This window comes from Cynocephalus volans, chromosome 15 (assembly GCF_027409185.1).
Source record: "Cynocephalus volans isolate mCynVol1 chromosome 15, mCynVol1.pri, whole genome shotgun sequence".
Taxonomy (NCBI): Eukaryota; Metazoa; Chordata; class Mammalia; order Dermoptera; family Cynocephalidae; genus Cynocephalus; species Cynocephalus volans.
The window spans coordinates 83,166,768-83,189,420 of NC_084474.1; the positions used below are offsets into that span (position 1 = coordinate 83,166,768).

General features: G+C 35.4%; 1 protein-coding gene across 3 annotated transcripts in view; it reads right to left on the minus strand.

Annotated features, from left to right (window-relative positions):
• CYRIB (CYFIP related Rac1 interactor B) overlaps positions 1–22,653 on the minus strand; it is a 146,852-nt gene that overhangs the window by 45,518 nt on the left and 78,681 nt on the right. For 2 of the 3 annotated variants that reach the window (XM_063079551.1, XM_063079550.1), the window contains one exon: positions 10,927–10,965. The exons of the other annotated variant lie outside the window; for it this stretch is intronic. The gene's annotated coding sequence lies outside the window, so the exon portion shown is untranslated. The remainder of the gene's footprint in view (positions 1–10,926; positions 10,966–22,653) is intronic. 3 annotated transcript variants of the gene reach the window in all.

Genomic DNA, 22,653 nt, shown 5'->3' on the forward strand with positions numbered 1-22,653 from the left:
TAACCAAATCCATGTGCCCTTAGAGAGCAATTACAGAAACATTATGTGACACATGCTGAAAAGATTCTTCTGATCGATGTACTCCACGGAAAATGTTGAAGTTAGGTAGATACAATTAAAGTTGAAAGGCAGGTAGAAATTCACACGGTTTTGCTATCCTGAAAGCCAGTTACATCACTCCATTGCCACATTTCTAGATCTAAGGTTTAAGGATGAGCATTTATGTGATTGCAGAAAGCAGCAAGTACAAACTAAAATAGTAGAAATTTTGAAAAAAATCACATCTTATCAACAGTCTCACTTAGTAAGTCTGCTTCTGAAAATATTCAGGCACCACCCTCTTCAAACACAAAGTCTACTTATTAAAACTGCTTTTGTGAGAACAGCACCATCACCGTTTGAAAGCAAATGTCACTAAAAGGAAATAAAAAGGTGGAAAGAAGGTCCTTGTTTCTGTTTTTCAAGTACTGTTGTCATTCCTTCCAGTGGCAAGACAGCGGGGGCTCTAGGCCTCTTGTAGAGCTCCCAGCAGCAGTGCAGGGCCTGGCCTCCTTCAGAAATGTGAGCCTCCAGCCCCATGGGATTCCTCCTTCAAGCTCCTAAAAGTCTCCCTAACTCATCTCTTCTCTTTTGTTCCCACAGCCCTGGAAGTAATTGTTGCTTCCTGCAGTTTCCATTAATATCTAGATTGTCTCAGCATCTTTTGGCTCGGGCTTCCAACACTTCTATAAATAAATCCATATATTAAACACCCTGTTTTAAAATGCCTAGCACAGTTTCTTTCTTCCTGGTTGGAATATGACTGGTACTAGAGAAGTTCTAGAAAGGAGCATAATCTTCAACCTTACCAACACTATCTAACCCATCATTATCAAGTACTAGTTTAGCTATTAATAAAGTAATTCTTGGATTCTCTTTCCTTTGCGAAACATAAAGGAAGAGACAGAGTGATTAATGACAGTATTCCTGGGTGCCTAGCTACAACACCATCCATGAATCTTTAGTAGATGTCAAGATCAATATATTTGAATTTTAGTCTAGTAAATTACACGCAGTTAAGTTACTTAACTTAAACAAATGTGACAAAAACAAACAATGGAACGGAAACTGGGAAACTTGATATCTAGTCTTGACTCTATCATTAAATGTGTGTCTTTACACAGGTCACTTTACTTCTTAGACTAAATCTTTCACATTGCTTCTAGCTATGATTCTATGTATGTGACTCTGTATCTTTCCTAATGCTGACATCTAGTGGAGATACACTTAGACTTCATATTTTAAAATTAAAAATCTTATTTCAGCTATTTTAAAGACTCACTAGAATATCAGGCTGTGTGTAATCAATATAACAAATTAGGAGACCAATACTGTTCCTTTCTTGGAAGTGAACCACAATAAAATAGTATCACATCAAATTGTCACAGCATCTTTGAGTTTGATTCAAAGACTACTGGTAGTCTGCCATGCCTCCAGCCATTAAAAGTTAAACCAGCAATGCAAACTATTATCAGAGCTGCAAATTCAGAACATAAAAGCAAAGAAATGCTTCCTGCTACCATGGCTTGCATCAGGAACAAAGGGTATGAGGGGAGCCAAAGTACAGAGATCCAGTGTAAGTAATATAGGAATATTTAAAATGGTGAGTGATAGAAATATGAGAAAAACCCTTCAAAATTATCGACTTTACAAAATTATGAAGCTTTCTCTTGAAAAAATATCAGACAAAAACAGTACTGTGAATTCACTTTCTTAAACTTAATACTATTTTGAAATCCACAAATACAAAATAATAAATTTTATTTTATGGTAACAACTCAAAAGAAAAGCCTAGCCACAAGTCCACTGTCACATTTAATCATCAAAGTTGTTATCTTTTTTTATTTTTGTTAAGCAGCATTCTGCTTTGACTTATGGCTTTATTTATATATCATGCCGAAAAATAAATATATGCCGATAGTTTTAATAATGGTTAATTCGGTTAATACAGTATAGTTATATAGTTTTATCCCATTATATACTTCAAAATTATGCTACACTGATGTAAGAAGCAAGAGTAATGGAAATACTGCTGGTGAAGTGTAAACTGGTATGATCACTTTGGGAAAAAAATCTTACAATCCTTACGAAGTTCACGTGCAATATTCACCCAATGAACTATAATATAGTACAAATAAATTAACTCTACCTACTTGCAACAAAGATGAATAGGAGAAACATAATGATAAGAAAATTAAATCAGTAAACTGTAAATAGTATGACATCATAAAATTAAGTGACATACTAAAGATATTTATCTCTGGGGGCAGACAGCCATAGAATTGGGCAACTTCAAAGCTTTGAGTAATACTCTAATTCCTTAATTAGTGGGTTTCACAGGAGTCTTATTTGCAGGCTTTATAATTTGCAAGTAAGGCATATACATTCTTTTGTATTAATAATTTAAAATATTTTTAAATGTCTAGTAACTGATGCTCAGAAAGCACAGGTGACTCATTCAAAGAAGCCCAGTAAAAAGTTTGGATTGGAACTCAGGCGCCTGAAGGTTTTCCAGTTCACATGCTACAATGAATGGATAATCTATCAAAAAAACTTACATAATATAAAACTTTAAATACTTCTGGAACTAGTATATAATACTTCTTATATATAATATATAAGGGAATTAAGCTATTTAAATATACATATTTACGGAATTAATCATTATTCAAGGTTTATACAATGGTAAATTTTTTTTGACAGATCATCCATGCACAGTGCCTGGCAGTGGTGCTGGTTATTTTTAAACAATCTTTACTTAGCACCTGTCTATCACTGTGACAGATACTGTGGTACCTGGGATTGAAGAATTCACAGACAAGTGGAAGAGACCAAACAAGAGAGTGCGGCACGCTTCCACAAAGAAACAAAGAATGCAATGAACACACTGAAAAAGGAACACCTACCCCAGCCTTGGGTTAGTAAAGGCTTCCCAGAGGGGCTGATTCTTAATTCCTTCTTCTTTATTATTTCTTTAAATTAGGAAATAATTCAAACCTAGAGAAAACTACAGAACAACAAAAAACCTTCACATACTCTACCACCCAGATTAAAGCTATAACGTTTTTGCCATATTTCCTTCAGATGGCTACTCTGCTCTTTTTTTGTGCAATTAACTTCCCAACATCCCCCTAACCTGCTTTCCTTACCTTCCTTCCTCTCCTAAGATAATCAGTATCTTAAAATAATGTTTCCTTTCCAAACACTTAAAAATTTTTACTACGTAGGTATGTATTCATAAACAGCATAGTACTGTTCTGCTTTCCAATTTGCATAGATGATATATTGTACATAATTTTTTGAAAAACTGGCTTTTCTCAAAGAGTTTTTTTTTTAGAATTATCCATGCTCTCTCATCTTAGTGATTACATATTATTGTATTACTCAAAGAAACCAGTTTATTCACTCCCCTACTGATGGAAAATGAGATTATTTTCAATTTTTTACTGTTAATGAATTACGCCTTACACATCCATACACACATTACATATACCTGTGCACGTGTACAAGAGTTGTACAGGACAGCTACCTAGAAATGAAAAGGCGGCTATAACTTTACTAGATGATGCTAAATTGTTCCCCAAAGCATTTCTATCAATTCACTTCCTGGTAAAAGATTACCTCTTTCCATCCTCCAAACCCACAAGCTTTAATTTTTAAATTGTGAACTATCTCACTGATGTTTTAGTTTGTAATTTCTTGATTACAGGTAAAAATGTACCCCTCTTTGTATGTTTATAGGCCATCTATGAAATGCATATTCATTCTCTTTGCCACCTATGCCACTTATTTTTCCGTTCTCAGCCCCACACCTATCTTTCTGTATTGCTGAGACTGAGAAATGGGGCTGTATTGCCACTATGCTGTATTGCTGAGGCTGAGAACCAGTGAACGACATTTTTCAGACATCTTCGCCAACTGGGTCCCTGTTAGGTTATGTAACAGGAGGGACTGGAGAAGGCAAAAGGAAGAGAGAAGCTTCTGGTCAGGACAGTCTAGCAGTTGCTGTAGGAATGGTGTGAATAGGGTGATCTCAGTATCCAACTGGTTACCCTTGTAACCAATCCTCTGTAGTAAATTATGTTTGAAATACCCAGAGTGGTATGTTTACCTAAATTGATTTTGACTGATTTATCACCCCCCCCTTTTTTTTTCCAACTGAGTTTTAGGAATTCTAAATAGGAATTCTGGATACCAATCTTTTGATGCTTATATACAAGGCAAATACTTTCTCCTAGTCTCTAACATGTCTTAACTTTGTCTCTGGGCTGGCCAGTTAGCTCAGTTGGTCAAAACACAGCCTTGTAACACCAATATCATGGGTTCAGATCCCTAAACCAGTCAGCTGCCAAACAAAAAACCTTTGTCTATGATATTGTTTGTCATAATAGTCATTTTTCATCTTTTCTTTGTGGTCTGTGCTTACTGTTTTTAAGTAATTATTCTTCAAAATTGCCTTAGTTATTCTCAGCCTTTTTGTGATGGTCAAATTTCACAAAAAATCCTGATGGGATTTTCATTTGATTTTGCATTAAATAAATACATCATTCTGAGGCAGAACTGCCATCTTTATATTGCCAACCATTTTGTCATTTAATCTATGAACACAATAGATTACATTAATTCATTTTCTACTGCTAAACCATCCTTACATTCCTGAGATAAAGTCTATTTGGTAATTTAAAATATATATATTCCAAAAAAGAAAAAGAAAATAGAAAAAAAAAAAAAAAGAGGCAAAGATTTGACTAAAAAACAAAACAAAGCAAAATAAAATAAAATATATATATTCCTGGATTTGGTTTACTAATACTTGGATTATTTCTTAAGTAAGACTGACCTATAATTTTTCTCTCTGTTCTTGTTTGGTTTTGCTATGAAGCCTATTTTATATACAAGTTCCCTCTATTCTTTGGAACAGTTTATAAACGACAGAAAGTGTCAGTTCCTTGAAGAGTTTTACAGGAAGTTTCTTCCAAACATCTAAGAAGTCCCTATCTCTGTCCTCTGTGACACTCCAGCCTCTAGGAGACTTTCTGTCATACAGCCAGGACTCAATAAACATTTTTCAATTAATGAGTGAATGAACAATTCAAGTAAAAAAACTTATTTATCAAAAAAGGAAATATCTAAACTAAGGGCATCCTGTAAAAGGAGTAGCTTTAGGTCAAATGAAATTAAGTGCCACTTCGCAAATTAGGGAGTAAGCTTACGGAATGTGTTACCTACCAAGGGATAATTCAAAGATAAGCTCCACGAAGACTAAGAAAATCAAGGGCAAGAATTGCAGGCAAATATTTATTGTAACAAATTAAAGCTAGCCTAGACAGCAATGACTTTTCCACAATATTCTTTACCACCACTGAACTAATGTTCAATGATGTTTTCTCATGTTCTTATGCCTTACAGCAATAACAGAGCCAATATCCTTCAAATTTTTGACCCTAAGACCAACAGTCATCCTCAGAAATAGCACTTTTTAATTTTTTTTTTTTTTTTTTTTTTGCATGGAGAATAACTAAGGACTACAGAGACATTCTCATCTACTACACATAAATATTGCACCCCGCCGTCCAAGAAAGTGAGTCTCTGATGCCTCTTCCAGTCACTCAAACAGCAGCAAAAGAGCAAGAACTCAAGGCCTCACTCCCAGGTAAGGAGGCCCTGTGGCAGTGAAAGGATGAAATATGTACTGTCCATGATTCTTTCTTTCCTTTCCTCAGAGATTTCACAGGCAGAGGAGGAAGGAATCAAGAGGAAATCTGCCAGAATCTGACAGAAGAGTAAAACACCACTCTGTTTTTCTCACAAGAACTGAAATGGAAAAGAGGTTCTTAAAATTTGTTCTACTTTTGTTCTCTCATAATTTGAGTTAAAAGATAAGGTATACTTTAAAGTGAGGTATTCCTTGATTTTCTGTGTGGATTGGGGGCTCTCCTTAACATTAATAGTCCAGGTGAGGAGTGGAAGACATCAGACAGAATGGCTTCATATCCAATCACCAATGAATAAGAGAATCTTACGCCATCCCTGTTAAAATGGAAGACTCAAGCTTGACCACTTACTTCAGTATGAATTTATTCTACAACATCCATGGCAATTAGCCATCTAGCCACTGCTTAAATACCTTACGTGCATGACTTAGATTCTAGATTTCAGTCAATTTTTAGAAAAATTTTTAGAGACTTCAGGCAATGACTGAATGATACACAATTAGTAGAACATGAATTTTGCTCTCAAGAATCACTTAATCCTTGTATTAAGCTGAAATTGACCCACTTGTTAATTTCCCCTCATTGGTCTCAATTCTCACTGGCCCCCTGGACCCAAACTAAACAAACAATCCCTGTACCACATGACAAACCATTAACTATTTGAACTATCTTAAAATATACTAAAATGAGATCAAAAGAAAGTTATCCATCAGACTATAAATATATACTCACATATTCAAAAATTACAAACAAGACATCTCCTGTCTTGTGCTTTACCTGTGCCTACTAATTATGAAGATTTAGCTTCTGAAAGAGAATAAAGTTTAGAAGTGGTTATTTAGGAAATACTCTTCATAGGGACCTTCTTAAAGATTATAAACTAGGACCGGCCCGTGGCTCACTCGGGAGAGTGTGGTGCTGATAACACCAAGGCCCCGGGTTTGGATCCCATATAGGGATGGCCGGTTAGCTCACTGGCTGAGCATGCTGCTGACAACACCAAGTCAAGGGTTAAGATGCCCTTACCGGTCATCTTTAAAAAAAAAAAAAAAAAAAAAAAAAAGATTATAAACTAAAAAAACTAAGGGCAATGAAGCTATTCTTCCCTGAGTTTGACTATATCTTAACTTTTGTATCCAAAGTATAGTAAAAGAATTAACAAAAATTTCAAGTGTTCCTGAAAGAAATTAACACTAACACTAAAATGTTTAAATTAGGAAAAAAAATTCTTATAGAAAAAAACTTTTTTAAGGAAAAAAAAGTATGATTATTAGGAAAATACAGATGCTAGCCAAGAAATATCCTTAAAAGTTCTCTAAGTTTTAAGTCTTTATTTGAGCCTAGCACACTAAAGGAATTTAATATAGTGAAATTACAAAAAGGCACAAATTTTTCCCCTGCTCTTGAACTTAAATTAACTGAACTTACATTAAAATCATTCTTTTAAATACAATCCCTCTAGGCTCATCATAATCAAACAGAATAAAAAAATGAAAATTAATATTTTTCTCCTCTTGGTAACAGAACTTTTAAGTATGTATTAAATAATTTTTCACAAAAAAATTTGTAAATCAGCACCTTTTATAACGCTAAACAGACTCCAGCAGAGGTTGTTCATTACATTCTGATCTAGCCGAGAAGGTCATAATTATAACTGAATATGTATTTTTTCATTACATTATTTTTAAAAACATTATTTTACTCACCTTGGTAAATTGGAGAGACAAATCACCTTGGTAAATTTAAAAAGCATATTCCATAATTATTTTCAAATGACAATACCTTTGACTAAATAACACTATAAAAGTTGATTTACAAAAAAAAAAAGGCTGATTCACAAAAATTGGAGGTAACTTATTTTCTCAGTATTATGGAGTATACTAATTTTAAATAAAAATTTGAAACTATTACTAAGAACAAATGCAGTATGTGTATATCATATAAACTTTTTTGAACTAAGTATGCCACCTAGTTATTATAGCTTTTTAAAGTTTCACACAGCATATAAATGGGAAATATTACATAAGCCAAAGTTCAAATCAATAAACTACTTTGCATATTTTTATCATATATCTAAAGTTGCTAGGAGGGAGAAAGGAGAAGAGGAAAGAAGGAAGTAAAGGGGATGAGAAAGGATAGAAAACCTGAGCCCAGAATAAAGGGTTTGTGAAATGACTTGAAACCATGTGGCTCAATTCCCTAATTTTATGAAAGATGGGAACTGAGGACTAGAAAAGATTGGTGACTTGGGAAAAGCACCAAATTAGTAAAAAAATAGGGCTTAATCCAATGATCTAGCAGTATAGCTTTTGAGAACATCTTTAAAATATGGCATCGGGCCAGACCACATTGACACATACAATCAAATACCAACACCACCACAATATCAAAAAAACAAAAACAAAAACCAGAAACAAAAGTCATATACCCTATATCCCCTTCAAAACAAATGTTAATGTTGTTTTTGTTATCAACCAAACTTCAACAGACCTGCTATTCTCCTTATTTGTAGTCAAGTACCAGGCGCTGTACAGCATTGGAATTTAGTGACGCCATCCCAGGCTCTTCCTAGTTTAGGGTGGCACGTGATCATTGTATAGTTCATACTACTGAAGAAACTGCAAAACACCTGGTCACTTTCTGCAAGCCTGTACCTTTTTTTGTGTGTGCTTCCAGAACACAAGCATAGAACACTTACTATTTGTATCCTTCCTATGGCAATTATGATATTTCTCTTGCTAAAAACTTTTGGCACATCATATTCATATATTTTTTACATGTTTACTTCTTGTTCCTTCAACTAGAATGTGAGTTTTTTTAAAGCAGGCACTCTCTCCAAGGCTCAACACTTATTTTCTACTCCCGTCTCCAAAAATTTGTTGTTTCTGTTATTATTGACAAGCGAACAAGTTCCTCAAAGCTATTTCACAAACTTCCGCCTTACACCATTAGGTTACTTTTAAGGAATAGATGTGTAACTCTACTTCCTTAAGATTACACAGAACATTAAAAAAAACTACACTTACTCAAGAATGATGGAAAAAGAAAGGTCTAGCTGACTTTTCACTAACAAAGATTCTTCATCCAGGGTCCAGAGAGAGAACTCAATGATCTGTGAATTTTGATGAGAACCTCTTCACTAACCTCTACAGGAAAATTAGCAATTCCTTCATTCAATATTATAGGAAACAAACCACAGCAGTATTAGAAATACCTATAAATCTGTCATTACTACAAATCACAGGTATTTTCATATTACAAATGTTGCAGACTTACTATTTAAAATTAGAGCAAACACCAGGGAGGGCCAGCAACACCTCGCTCAGCTCTCCTTGGGTGAAAGAGCTAGCCTGGGCACCTTCCCACAGACCAATAAGGCAGAGGGGATGGTGGTCCCCAGACTCATCTTGAGCAGCAGTAGAAGGAGAAAGAATGAAAGAAGTGCTTGGTTTTCAAAGGCTTGAGCCTGTGGCTAAGGAGACTGTGTTCTTTTAAAGTGAACATTTTTAGGACAAGGGAGCTGTCAAGTAAGGAAGTCTCTGAAGTCCACTGAGAGCAGGGCCCTGACCATAATTATTTCATTACAGGTGTTGCTGATGGCTCTCAGGCAGAAACCATTCCTGAAGTCACTGCCCAGCTCAGGTCACTCTGTGAGGCCGAGCTATTGGCCTATAGCTGTTCGGGCACAGGCCACCTTGTTCATCCTGACTGAGGCCCCACCTCAGCCACAGTGGCGCTCTGACCAGTGGTATCCACTCAATAATTCATGTACCCGCCAGCCCCTAGAAAACACCCTGTGGCACTGCATAACACTTCTTGAGTGCCTATGTTTTGTAAACCTGGGGACAGGTTTCTCTTTTCTTTCTCTTTTTTTCCACAAGTCCAGAGACTCACAACCAGCAATGGTGACAAAGTGTTCCTCGCTAACAGAGGCCTCGCAGCCCTTGGAAGGAGCAGCCTTGGCAGGGAAACAGCCACTCCTAGTTGCCCTGGGGCCAAACCTGCCCTGTGGGCTTCCAGGGAAGCTCCATCTGTTTTTGAAGATGTCAAAAGGCACTTCTGTCTGTGTAGCCAGAGTGCCGCCTCCTGCCAAAGCCAGACCTTGGAAGGCCATTTTGTATTCCAGAGGATTGTTATAATTTAGATGATTGTTTTAATGACAATTCTAAGCTGTAAAAAAAAAAAAAAAAATTACAGCAAATAGTCTGCTCCTAAAAGCTTATATTCTCTAATACAAGAAACACACATTACTCTATCACGAATTTATATTTTTAATATTTGTTAATAAGATTTTAATATAATGGTTTCCTTTTTAATCTTATGTATTTTATGTCATAAAATCATTAATCATTATCCTGAGGCAGGATTAACAGATTTCACCAGATTACCAAAGAGATCCTTGGCACAAAACCTGATCAAGAAGCCCTGCACTGTAGCATACAGTGTAAGTGAGGTGATGACAGTTCTAAAGGACCATCATGATAACTGTCCTATCAGCTATAATAAGACGACTGGCTAATTTTGAAATGTAAATATCCTGTTTATGACCTGGAAGAGCACAGAAAGGGATTTTAGGATGATCATTTTCACTTGAAAAACACAAAATATACCTATAGAAAAATTACAATTTCAAATACCTATTAACTTGTTATAATTAAAATAATTGCAGGATTACATACGTTTAAGTACTCAGGACCCTTTATCAGAAACTACTTTTTTGGTTAAGTATTCTTTACTCCTAAGATTTAAAAAAAGAGCCAAAACCAATAATAGGTAGAATTCTTATGTAAGATAATGTGTACAAGTGTCTTCCCTTCTAGTTTCCAATGAAAAAAATAAATATTTTAAACTACTAAAATATGGTTTAGATTTTTCTTAATCAACTATACTAGTGATAGCTAAAATGACTTAAAAAAGAATACAAAGAAAAACACATTACCTATCCAACTGAAAGAAAGCTGTAAAAAAAAGTTCTAATTAATTTACATTTTCCCCACTACTTCCTATTCTAAGCCAGAAACTAAACAATAGAGTATTTCCTAAACATTTTTAGTAGTTCAGTATTGTGTATAGAACATTTTCCTTAAATTATATTTAGCCAATGTAGGTTTTTATTTAAATCAGAACTTTTCATTTATATTTGAATAATCATTTTCCCCAAAGACATATTTACCTTCAGCCAGTGCTGGTGATTGTGTCCTGCTCCTTCTATCTGTTTAAAGAAAAAAAAAGGAAGAAAGTCTAAAACATTATTACACTTTTAAACAAGCTTTTATTACAGCTAACTTTAATAATAAAATTTGTGAATGCTATCACATCCATGTTTTATACATACATACATATATATATTTATTTCCTTGGATTAACTCAATCACTATTTATGAAGGACCTATTAAGAATCAGGCATCATGTTAAGCTCTAGAAAACAATAAACAAGACAACCTAGTTGTCACACTCAAGTCACACAAAGACTAACGATGTACCAAGGAAAGTACACAATTATCACAGCTTCTGAAGCAAGAAATAAGGGAAGAAAAATTAGCAAGTATTCTTTTAACAGGGGCCTAAAATCATCAAAATAGGCATATTTATACATTTTTATCACAGTTTAGGTTCATTCAGTTTCAATGTATTAAAAACGTTTAACTCCAGTTACAAAAATTCTTACTCCATGTCAATAACCTATTATTTGCCAGAAGCACATCTGGCAAAACTCAAGTGAAGCAGAAAGTCCTCTCTAGGATTGATTTTACTATTTCCAAGCCTAAAACAATTTTAGGTAAAATGAAATCTTCAAAAAGTTTGTTATAACTGTGCAACCAAGAGCAACTACAGCCACTATAACAAACAAGCTTAGTTCACATAGTGAGAAGAAACATTTGACTACTGAAACCAATCACCTTTATTTGAAAATTTCTTTCCCTAATTGTTTATTCTATAACCCAAGAGTCCTGGATTTAACAAACACACAATTTCTATATATAAAAGTGCTAGGTAACATCTTGAGGGGATAGGGCACTGTCTTCCAAGATGGTAAATGATCTGACACACACTGTCTTCCAAAGGCTGAAATGTGGTGCTCTGCCTCTGACAGATTTAAAAAATAAAAATTAAAAAAAAAAAAAAAAAAATGAACCAACAGATGAAAGGAGGATCGGCAACTTTAGGCTCCACTGAATCAGACTTTCTCATTCTGGGAGCGGTGAGCAGAGAGGGGCTCCTGCCAGGAGACCCGGGAAGGGTTCAGCAGAATTCTGAAGCAATAACTATCACAGATCATTTTGGACTCCTTACTTTGGACAAGCATGCTAAGGAATTACCATATGGCAGGGACAGGGAGGGCAGTAAACCAACCTTGACAACCATCATGTTACACAATGGGGACAGGAGGGAGCAAACAAAGAACCTAGGAGATTCCACTGGTGTTGCCATGCCCAGTGATGACTCTAAATAGGCAGGTGCAGCAACTATGGCATGAAAAGGATAAAGCAATTGAGGGCACTGATCCCTTGGGAAAGGTCTAGGTCATTCTATCAGGAAAAAGCCTCAACCTGTTGAAGTTTTAGCTGAAGGTGAGGAAAATCTAGAATGGGTGGTTAACTAAAACGATGAACACTGTTCCACTAACCCTCCAATTCTGTCTATTAGAAAGACTGTGGCCAGCCACCACCTTGAAAGCTCTGTAGCAGGCTGATCTTAATGGCCAGCACCTGATGGAGGGTACAAGGGGAGTGGGCTGTAGAGGACACCTCTTGTGCCCAGCCTCATGTTTTCACACCAGCTGAGGCACCTTGCTTTGACTGCACTATCTGTGGCTCACTTTCTTCTCCTGGTTTTGCCCAAGAGAAGTAAGAGATGCCTACAGGAGGAATGCTTCAGCCATCCAGAAATATACACCAACCTGAAAGTGTGAAGGTGTAAACACCATGGGCAGCCCTCAACCAATGGGGGATGGGATCTGGTAGATAAACATCCTCTTCTTCCCACCCAAAGGCATACTCTTCTTGTCTTCGCAGAGAAAAGTTTCCTCAGGATCAAGTCACAGTTACTCACAGAAGTGACCAGCTCAAAAATACACCCTTGGCTTTCCCTCCCTCCTGTTTCACTTGCCCCAGTCCACCAACTTCTGTTTCTTGTTAACAGGTCACCAAATAAATTACCTGCAAGAAAGCCCCTGTCTGAGGCTCTGCTTTGGGGATGAAACCAGTTTAAGATACTTGCCTTCCAGGATACCACACTCCCTTCCTTTTTGTCCTACCTCACTGTATGCTCCTTCTTGACCTCCTCTCTTAATTTCCTCCTCTTCTCTCAAACTCTTGAAGGCTGCCATGTCCAGAACTCAGTTCTGAGTTCTGCTCCCTTTGTGGTCTCATACCATCTCATGGCTTTATCTATCATCTATATATCTCAAATTTATGTCCAGTCTAGACACTTCTCTCCAACTCCACACTCACATAGCCATTGCCTACTCAATATAATATCTCCAATGAAATGTTCTAAAAGATACCTGAAACTTAACTCCTCATCTAACCGCCCCAAATCTGATCTACCTGCATGCAGCCTCCCCATCTCAGTTAACGGCAACTCTATACCTCCAGTTGCTCCAAAAACTCTGGATTCCCCTTCGACTACTCTTTCTCGCACACCCCATATTCCACCCAAACATTCCCTATCTAAAATCTTCATGCCTACTATACATAGCCTGTAAGATTCAGCTGCATTAGCAGTATTAGATCTAATATTCCTTTGTATTCAACTCTACAATAGAGGCTGCAAAGTTAAATGCCTGTGGGGTTGACAGGGCCCACTGCAGATAGAAGTGCGAACTAGGGCAAATAGACATGTATGTTTTATCTAAATGGTGCTACTGCTATTAACATCCCATGCTAAAAATGCAGGTGATCCAATGCTGGATATATTCATGAGAAACAGATGCTTGATGTTAGCAACTAATGAAGTAAGTTTGAGAAACACTCAGTAGTAGATCAAATGAAACAGTCTGAGGGCTATATTTGATTGATGAACCATCAGTCTCTAACTTCTGCTCTAGAACACTGCATTGTCTGTATTATATTATTAATCCTTTACCTTTCACTTTTCTCTATCAGTTAGGACACAAATGGGAACTATTTATGTTCAAAGCCTAACCACTCTGGTTTTCCTCAAAAGCTCCTCTTGGATCAGTGTTACTACAAATAGAATGAATAAACACTTTTTTGCTTTTTCTGCCAAAGACAAAACTTCCTTCCCTAAGGCCCACTGTAGCCACCCAAAAATAAACAAGTGGCTTGGCAGGCCACCATTATAAACCACAAAGAAAAACCAGTGCCACTCACATAAAACCATAGGGAAAAATTCAATTTATCCTGAATCTTAATAAATCAAGACATAAAAACTCTTAGAAATCAAGTATCAGGTCATAAATAGTGAATATAAGATAATGTTTAAATTGTATAATCCAGGTACCTAAAATCTACAAACCTAGAGGTTCTTCAAGTAACTGTTAAAATTTCTTTGTCTCCACAAAAACGTAAAATATAAGAACTATAACTTCAGAGCATTCTGTCAGCCATGTTTGTATCTTTGTAGTATTTCAAAGGATGGACATAAATCTAACTGGTTATGCAACCTAGACTACATTCCTCCTTCATTTGGGTATATGATAAAATCTAAGTGAATTTAATTTGTTTAAACTCCCCTTGACATACAAAAAACAATATTAAAAACCATATTAGAAACAGAAAAGAGCATTTGAATTAATGCGCCTACTGACCACGGTCCCAGATCAGACAATAAATATAAAAGCGTGTTATTATTAAATTCCAACAAATATATGAATAAGTTTTAAGAACTTGAAAAAGTATTCTATATTCATTCAGGTAAACAGAAACATGCAAGTCTATAAAAAAATTTTCAAAAAGCAGAAGAACAGATGAGAAGATCAGTCTTCCTCATTAATAATTAAAACTGTGAAACTGATACAGATATATAGTCAGGGGAAGAGAACAGAGAAGTGTGAATAGTTCCAATTGTATATAAACATAAGCACAAACACACACCAAATATCTATCAGAGAGTCTACTATGTATATATAATCACATGTTGCTTATCGATGGGGATACATTTTGAGAAATGCATACTTAGGTGATTTTGTCATTGTGCAAACATCATAGAGTGTACTTACACAAACCTAGATGGTATAGCTTACTAGGCTATATGGAATAGTCATTATAATCTTATGGGGCCACCACAGTATATGAGGTCCATCATTGACATAACTGTGGTTATGCAATGCATGACTGTAATAACAAAATACATATTCCAGGAGATGCTATGATGAAAAAGACTGTGCTCTCTAGAAATGTCCAGTCTTACTGTGGCAATTAAAATGCTCAAGGTAAAAATGCATTATGAGAGCCATCTACATATAGTGCTGTGGCAATTAAAAGAGAGAGCGTTTATTCCCAGTGAGGGGAAGAACATGAAAATTAGGTGTTAGGAAAGATTTAATGAAGCCCTGGTGTCTGAGATAGACTTTGAAGAATGGACAGGATTTTAACAAGCAGGAAAAGGAGGTAGAAGGTGAGGAATGTAATCATCATCAGGGCAATGAAGAAAGAAAACTTTAACAAATGGTGCAGAAACAATCCCAGGGAAAATTGATATAGACCCATCTTGGCCTATACATTGCATATAGACTGCAGTTTAATTTATCAAAACTAAATCTCAGAAAATAGAAAATAGTATCTGAACTTATCTTTGCAGGAGTAATACTAAAATTTGAAGCACTGTAAGAAATTTGAAATAAAAAAATCAATCATAAAATTAAAAGATATCAAAATGTTTTAATAGTTCACATGAACATATATAAATAACATCATGATAAGAGAGGAAAAGATAACCATGATAATTTATAAGAGGAAGGCAAAATAGTAGGCAGAAATGAAAAAATTAAAGTCCCTAATAATAAAAAGGAAATACAGCAAAAATAGTTTAGAACTCTGGTTCTGAAATGAGACTGACTGCGGTTGAGTTTCCACTTATTTAAAGTATTAAGTTCTTTGAGCACCTGTTTTGTTATTTGTAAAATGGAGATTTCCACTTAAGTTGAGCATCATTTTCCTTTATTTGTACAATGTGAAAATAATCTCAAAAGACTCTGTGAAGATTAATGGAAATGCTAGTTTTGTAGAACATGATCACTATCTTTCTTATTTAATATTAAAATTAAAATAACATATACAAACCTCTCTATTTTGACACTATATCTCAAGTATAGTACTCTTTAAAAAACCATGTCTAGGGCCGGCCCCGTGGCGCACTCAGGAGAGTGCAGCGCTTGGGAGCGGTCCCGCCGCGGGTTCGGATCCTATATAGGAATGGCCGGTGCGCTCAATGGCTGAGCGCGGTGCGGGTGAAACCATGCCAAGGGTTGCGATCCCCTTACCGGTCACAAAAAAAAAAAACCACGTCTAAGGCACACCAGAGCACAAATGCCTGAATAAAAATCTCAGGCTTCTTGTCATACTACACCATGCTTACTACCACAAAATGTTTTTATCAGAGAAAGTGCAAAGGTTAGAAGCCTCTCTCTGCTACACCCAAAACTACATTTTCTCTACAGATATGCATATCAAGGTATATATAATAAATCTTAACATTATGTGATTATTAATACTATCAATATATCTTAGCATTTTAAAATCAACATTATCAAAAAATTCTTAATCTCCATCGTAAATATATGCTTCAGAAGGTTTGAAATATCAAGATTTCTCAGCCTAAAAACATTTTAATTACCACCAGGAAGAAATAAACTGCCAGTAACAACTGAATAGGCAATGCCAGGTCTTCAGAACATGACTTTGTATTTGCAGGTTATAAAAATTTCTTACAATTTTAATTTTTGCTTTTAGTATAAGGTTAATACATGCTCACTATCCAAAATAAACAGAGCAAGTAAAGAAAAAAATAAATATCACTACCTATAATTCCACAACCAAAGCAAACTATGTGTGACTATTTTACTCCCTTCTAATTTTTCTTTTATGCATATTTTACATAATTGAACATATTTCTTTGTATTTGTCCCACTTTTTATCATTCATATCATAACCAAAATTTTCACACCACTAAAAACTCTTCCAAAATACCACTTTTAATCGTTATGAACCATCCTGTCAATGAGTGGTTCAAATTTTCTCAAACATCTTGCCACTGTTAGATATTCAGGTTTATTTTAACATTTTGCTCTTATAATCAATGCTATGTCCAGAACTTCAATAAGCAAATAAAGATTTTGTGCAAATGAAAAAATGTTATCCCATTCTCAAAAAAATTTTCGTGAACTAGTATTTTACTGCACAACCTGAGCAACTACATAAGGTAGCTCTGCTTGGGTTGGGGCTCAAGAACCCCAGCAAGCAATAACCCTGGCCATGCATACGTCCTATGTCTCTGCACACATGGGTTACACTCTTGCCTACTCACAAACATAATCCCTTGACATCAGGGCACAAATATGCCTAAGCCAGTGTCAGGCGCCCTTGCCCCAAATTTCTCAATGACACTAGCACATCAGATTTGTCAGATCGGGTGGTCAGGGAGAAGAGCAGGGTTTAAGAGGATGAGAATCAAGCCTCTAAGAAGGCAGGTTAACAGAAGAAATTTCCTCAGGGTATGCCTTGGGCTCAGTCTGGACACGAAGCAGCTGTGTGGCCAGGGAGTGTACTCACATGAGCACTCCTGAGTCCTGGCATGCCACAGATGCTAGTATGGGTTTATATACTAGGCAGCTGCTGCTCCAAGATGTGACCAAAAGGCCCAGAATTCCTACACTCACCCAAGATCTCAAGTGACATGCCTACATTGTGCCCGACACACCCACAGATGTGGCACTCTTGTGCACAGGACCACGTGGACACCCTCCATAATTATCCTGGCTGTGATCAACATAAATCTTTGTTGAAATAACTTAAAACTTTTTAGGGTAGGTCAAGGTCTTGATACCTAATGCAGAACTGCTGTCTAAAGATATATTCCAATTTACATTGTGATCAGAACCATGCACGGGCCAATCTCACATCCTTGACATGAGCTTCACAGTTAAAAAAGTGTGCCTTGTGTGTGCATATGTAATGCCTTCTTTCACATTGTTTTTTAACTACTAATGAGGTCAACTATTTTTTATATACATTTGTATAATTTTCTCACTTTTCTTTAAGGTCTTTCATCTTTATGAGAGGATCACTATCATGTTTGAATTTCCCAGATCAGACGCTCAGTATAAATATATAAAGTTAGGTACAGTCTTTTTTAATTATCCCTTTCTATTTGGCTGCCTTGTTGTATTTAACTGTGCTTGAGACACTGCTAAGTACTTACTGTGTTTAAGATACTGTGCTAAGCACTTTGCATGATTTATTTCATTGAAGCCTGACAACCTAATAAGATAAAATTATTAGACTCTTTTTCACTGATGAGAAATCAGAGGCTCTGAAGAGTTAGGCCGCTTGCCCAAGGTCATGACTGGGGGATAGTGAGGGAGAGTGAAGGGAAGAACAGAGGGGAGGCGGTGAGAAGGGAAGGCGAAAAGGGGAGAAAATTATTTTTCAGTAAACAACTCTCTTCAAGAATAATGATTACAACTTTCTGTAAATGTGACTTTCTGTTAAAAAATATATATATCTATACTACTTTCCCACTAACTTTTATTGTAAAATTTAAAATGATTCCTTAAAAAATAACCTACAATGGCATAACTAGAAAATTTGAGGCAAGGGCTAGATTAAGACGATAACTAGGCTTCAGAACATTACACAGAAACTTACTACTCGATCTCCTGGTTCGTGTCAACACATTGCCCTGATTATTAGACTTTCTACAACGGGACTTTTTGGATACCTCAACTCAGGTATGTTTTGGAATGTACAGCAAAAACCAGAGAGACTGTAAAATGCATTTTGACAGCAGATGCTGCAATCATGCCAAGCTAAAAATTCCACAGGTTTAAGATATGTTCTGTAAAACAAGTACCCTGGTTTTGCAGCTGTATAAGCTCAAATTCTGTAAAATTAGATGCCTGTTAAAAGATACAAGTAGAGTTTTTAGCATTGTTCATTTAATCTACTTCATATGTTCAAAATCCCCTATAAAATTTACACACACAATTAATTTTAAAGGAATAGTAAATAAGAACAGGTAATAACAGGGAAAATAAAGCTTCACAATTCTACGTATAAGAAAAACAGTATTTTCAAACCTACCTGCTGTTACCTCAAATTAAAAATTAAAAAAAAAAAATCATTACCAAGTTTGGCTTATCTCAGAAATGCAAGGTTAATTCAGAATATCTACCAACTGTTTACACCACATTTCAGATTAAAGAAAAACAACCATATTGATTACCTCAAAAGACACAGAAAGATCTTTTCATGAAAGCTATAATCACTTGTGATTTTTTAAAATAAACTTAGCAAAATAATAGAAAAGATAAAATGTTATCTACCTCTACCAAACCTATAATAAACATAAGTCCTAATAAAGAAATATTAGAAACTTTCCCTTTAAAAGGTGAAGTGAGAAAAGGATGTCCACTATCACTACTTCTATTCAACACTGTTTTGCAGGTCCTAACCAGTGTTAAAACTCAAGAGATAAAGAGATTAAAAGTTTAAGAAAAAAAAAAAAAGGAAACAACAAATCATTTTTCCCACATATATGATTGTTCAGAGAAAATCCAAAAGTTTTGGAATTCATGAGTTTGGTAAGGTAATAATATTATCAATATAAAAATATCAATTCACTCTAGTCTCAAGTAAAAAAGCAGAAAAGATAATTTTCCCCCACAGATACAATTTATAGTAAGTAAAAAACAATATAGTAACTATGAGAAAATCTAACAAAAGCTATGGAATATCTGCATTAAAAAATCATAACACTTTAGAGAAAGCCATAAATAAATATAAAGATGAGACGTTCATAACTAGGAAGACTCAATACTGTGAAGATGACAATTCTCCCCCAAATTCATTGCTGGGGAAAGGAGGAGAAGATTGCATAAATGGGGCTGGGGAAGTTCATTATTATGGAAAAAAATAAAATTCCTATCCTATGCCGTACATTAAAATCAATTCCCATAGTGTTAAAAACTTAAATTTGAAAAGCAAAACTTAAACTTTCAGAAGAAAACACAGAATGCTTCTTTATGATCCTAAGGTAGGGATAGAGTGCTTAATTTAAATAAGATACAAAAAGCATTAACCACAAATAAAGACTGATAAATTTGATCACATTAATATCAAGAACTTCTGTTTTTCAAAACATTTTAAAGACACAATATATAAACCACTAAGCTATAGGAAGATATTGGCAACACACATAACAGAGAAAGGTATCTAGTATATTAAAAAATTGCTAAACTCAATATAACAAGATGAAGAAATCAAGTAAAAAATGGACCACACTTCTGAACAGGAATACACCACACACACACGCACGCACGCACGCACGCACGCACGCGCGGCAAATAAAAACATGGGGAAAACCCCCTCAACCTTATCTAAATCCTCAACACTTATGACCTAAAACCATATGAAACATCATTTTACGCCCATGAGATTAGTAAAAATTAAGAAATCTGACATCAAGTGTTGGCAAGAATGTGCATCGACAGATACTCTTAGACAACAAGTGAGATTGTAAACTGTTATAATCACTATAGAAAACATTTGGCATTATCTTGTTAACGTGAACATTACATACCACATAATCTAACAATTCTACTCTCAGGTATATACCCAGAGAAACTCTTGTACATAAATGTGATGAGAAACGTATAAGCATGTTCAAAGCAGCATTATTTGTTATAGAGGGAAGGAAAAGTGTTCAGTGAGAATGGAGAAATTGTGGCTTTTTCACACAGTGAATATTTACAGAGCACTGAAAATGAGCTACTGCCCCCTGCAAGAATAAAGGCTGAATCTTAGAAACAACAAATTTATTAAGTCTCAGAAGACCAGATACATTTTTTTATATAGCTCAAAAAACAGTAAAACTAAAATACATGTTATTTAGCAAGATGCACATATGTGATTTTTTTTAAAGCTATTAAAATGATAAACACAAAATGCAGGAAAGCATTTTTCTCTGCGGGAGGCAGGGGGTTGTACAGGGAAGGACCAAAGTAGTTTCCTAATTATTAATCAGTGGTGAGTTCATGGACTTCTACTTTATGCTTACTAATACTTTAAAACCTATATACATGTTTTGTATATTTTATATGTATCAAGTGTTAGATATTTCAAAAATTTTTATGTGAAATAAGTAGTATTCCAAGGCTAGCAGGAGAGTTTAGGTCACACTTTGGGGATGAGGGAAGGGTTGGGAACAGAGAAGGTACATTCAAATAAAAACAAAGCCTTGAGGTTTTTATTTGTCTTTTTTCTTGCAAGTCATTTTTCTAAAAAAAACAATTTATATGATTAAGAGGATGAACTGATGACAAACTGATGACTCATGTTAAAGAGTGGTTCAGGTAAAATGATTCAGTGAATTCCTAACCTGTGTGTCATGTTTACAGTAACAGGAAACAAATTTTCTATTACTGTTCAAGAAACTGATAAATCAACATATAAAGCACAAAACTGAATCCTACAAGCTAATACCCTGACTTTCAGGAATCAGCTCCACTTTCAAAATGATGCCTAAATATAGCAGACAGTTTTGTGATAAACCCTGTCTTTCCCTAAGCTGTTATTATTACAGTAATTCTCTTTTCCATCATAATCAGAACCAGAAGTTGTTCAATTAATTGAAATTTTTGACAGAAACACTTAAAATGCATACACACACTTACTAGCTAATGCTGTTACGAAGACCTAAGCATGTTCATTGAATATAGGTCATTCCTAGGATATTTCCATCCATCATAGTCTAATACTTTTTAAAAAATTACTGGGGGGGGGGAACTAGACTACTAGAAAAATGAAAATTTTAAGAAGGTTATACAATATAACAAATTCCAATTCTTTACAGATCACCCACAGGCCAAATCTAACACCATGACCTTGTTTTTGTTCTGCCTGCACAATAATTTTTACATTATTAAAAGGTTGAAAAAGAATACCAAAAAACACACAAAGTACACTATGCTCTTACAAAGGAAGATAATATCTATTCATAAGATTACTGAGAGACTCAAAGAATGAGGGACACCTATTACATTGTCTGGCTTTTCTCCCAGGTCTTATCTGTCATTTAGGCCAACGTTACCCTTCTGCACAGGTGCTATTATTACCATCCTTGTACTTCTGAGGACCCAGTTTAAGTACCACCAGAGTACCAGGAAGTTTGTGTTCGTCAATTCAACAAATATTATTATAATCTTTATTGTGTCTCTAGGAGTACTTGAGATACAAAGAAATAAGATGATGTTTATCCTGCAAGAGGTTAATGACTTCCTGTGGAAATAATATATACATATATATTATATATGTGTGTAATATGTATATGTACACATACATATATAAAAAGTAACAAGTCCATAATGATTCTGTCAACACTAGATTATTGTTACAGACTGCAATTATAACAGAAGTTTAGGGAACTGGACAGTGTGAGAGAAGCATATACTCCAAATGCAGGTTAAGGATCTTCCCAGTGGGCCTCATAGCCCATCGCATCACTCATCAAAATGTTTGGTCCTTTCCCATGACTGAAAGTGGTTATGACAGATGGTTTGGCTGTTACCGTACTCCCCTGCACTAAGCACAATGTCTGACACAGCACAGTCTCCAATGTATATACGCTGAACAAGTGAATAAGCAAACAACATGATAAAGGCATAAAGAGACTGGAATAAATGCAACATATCTAGAGTTAAGGTCCCAAAAGACTGCTG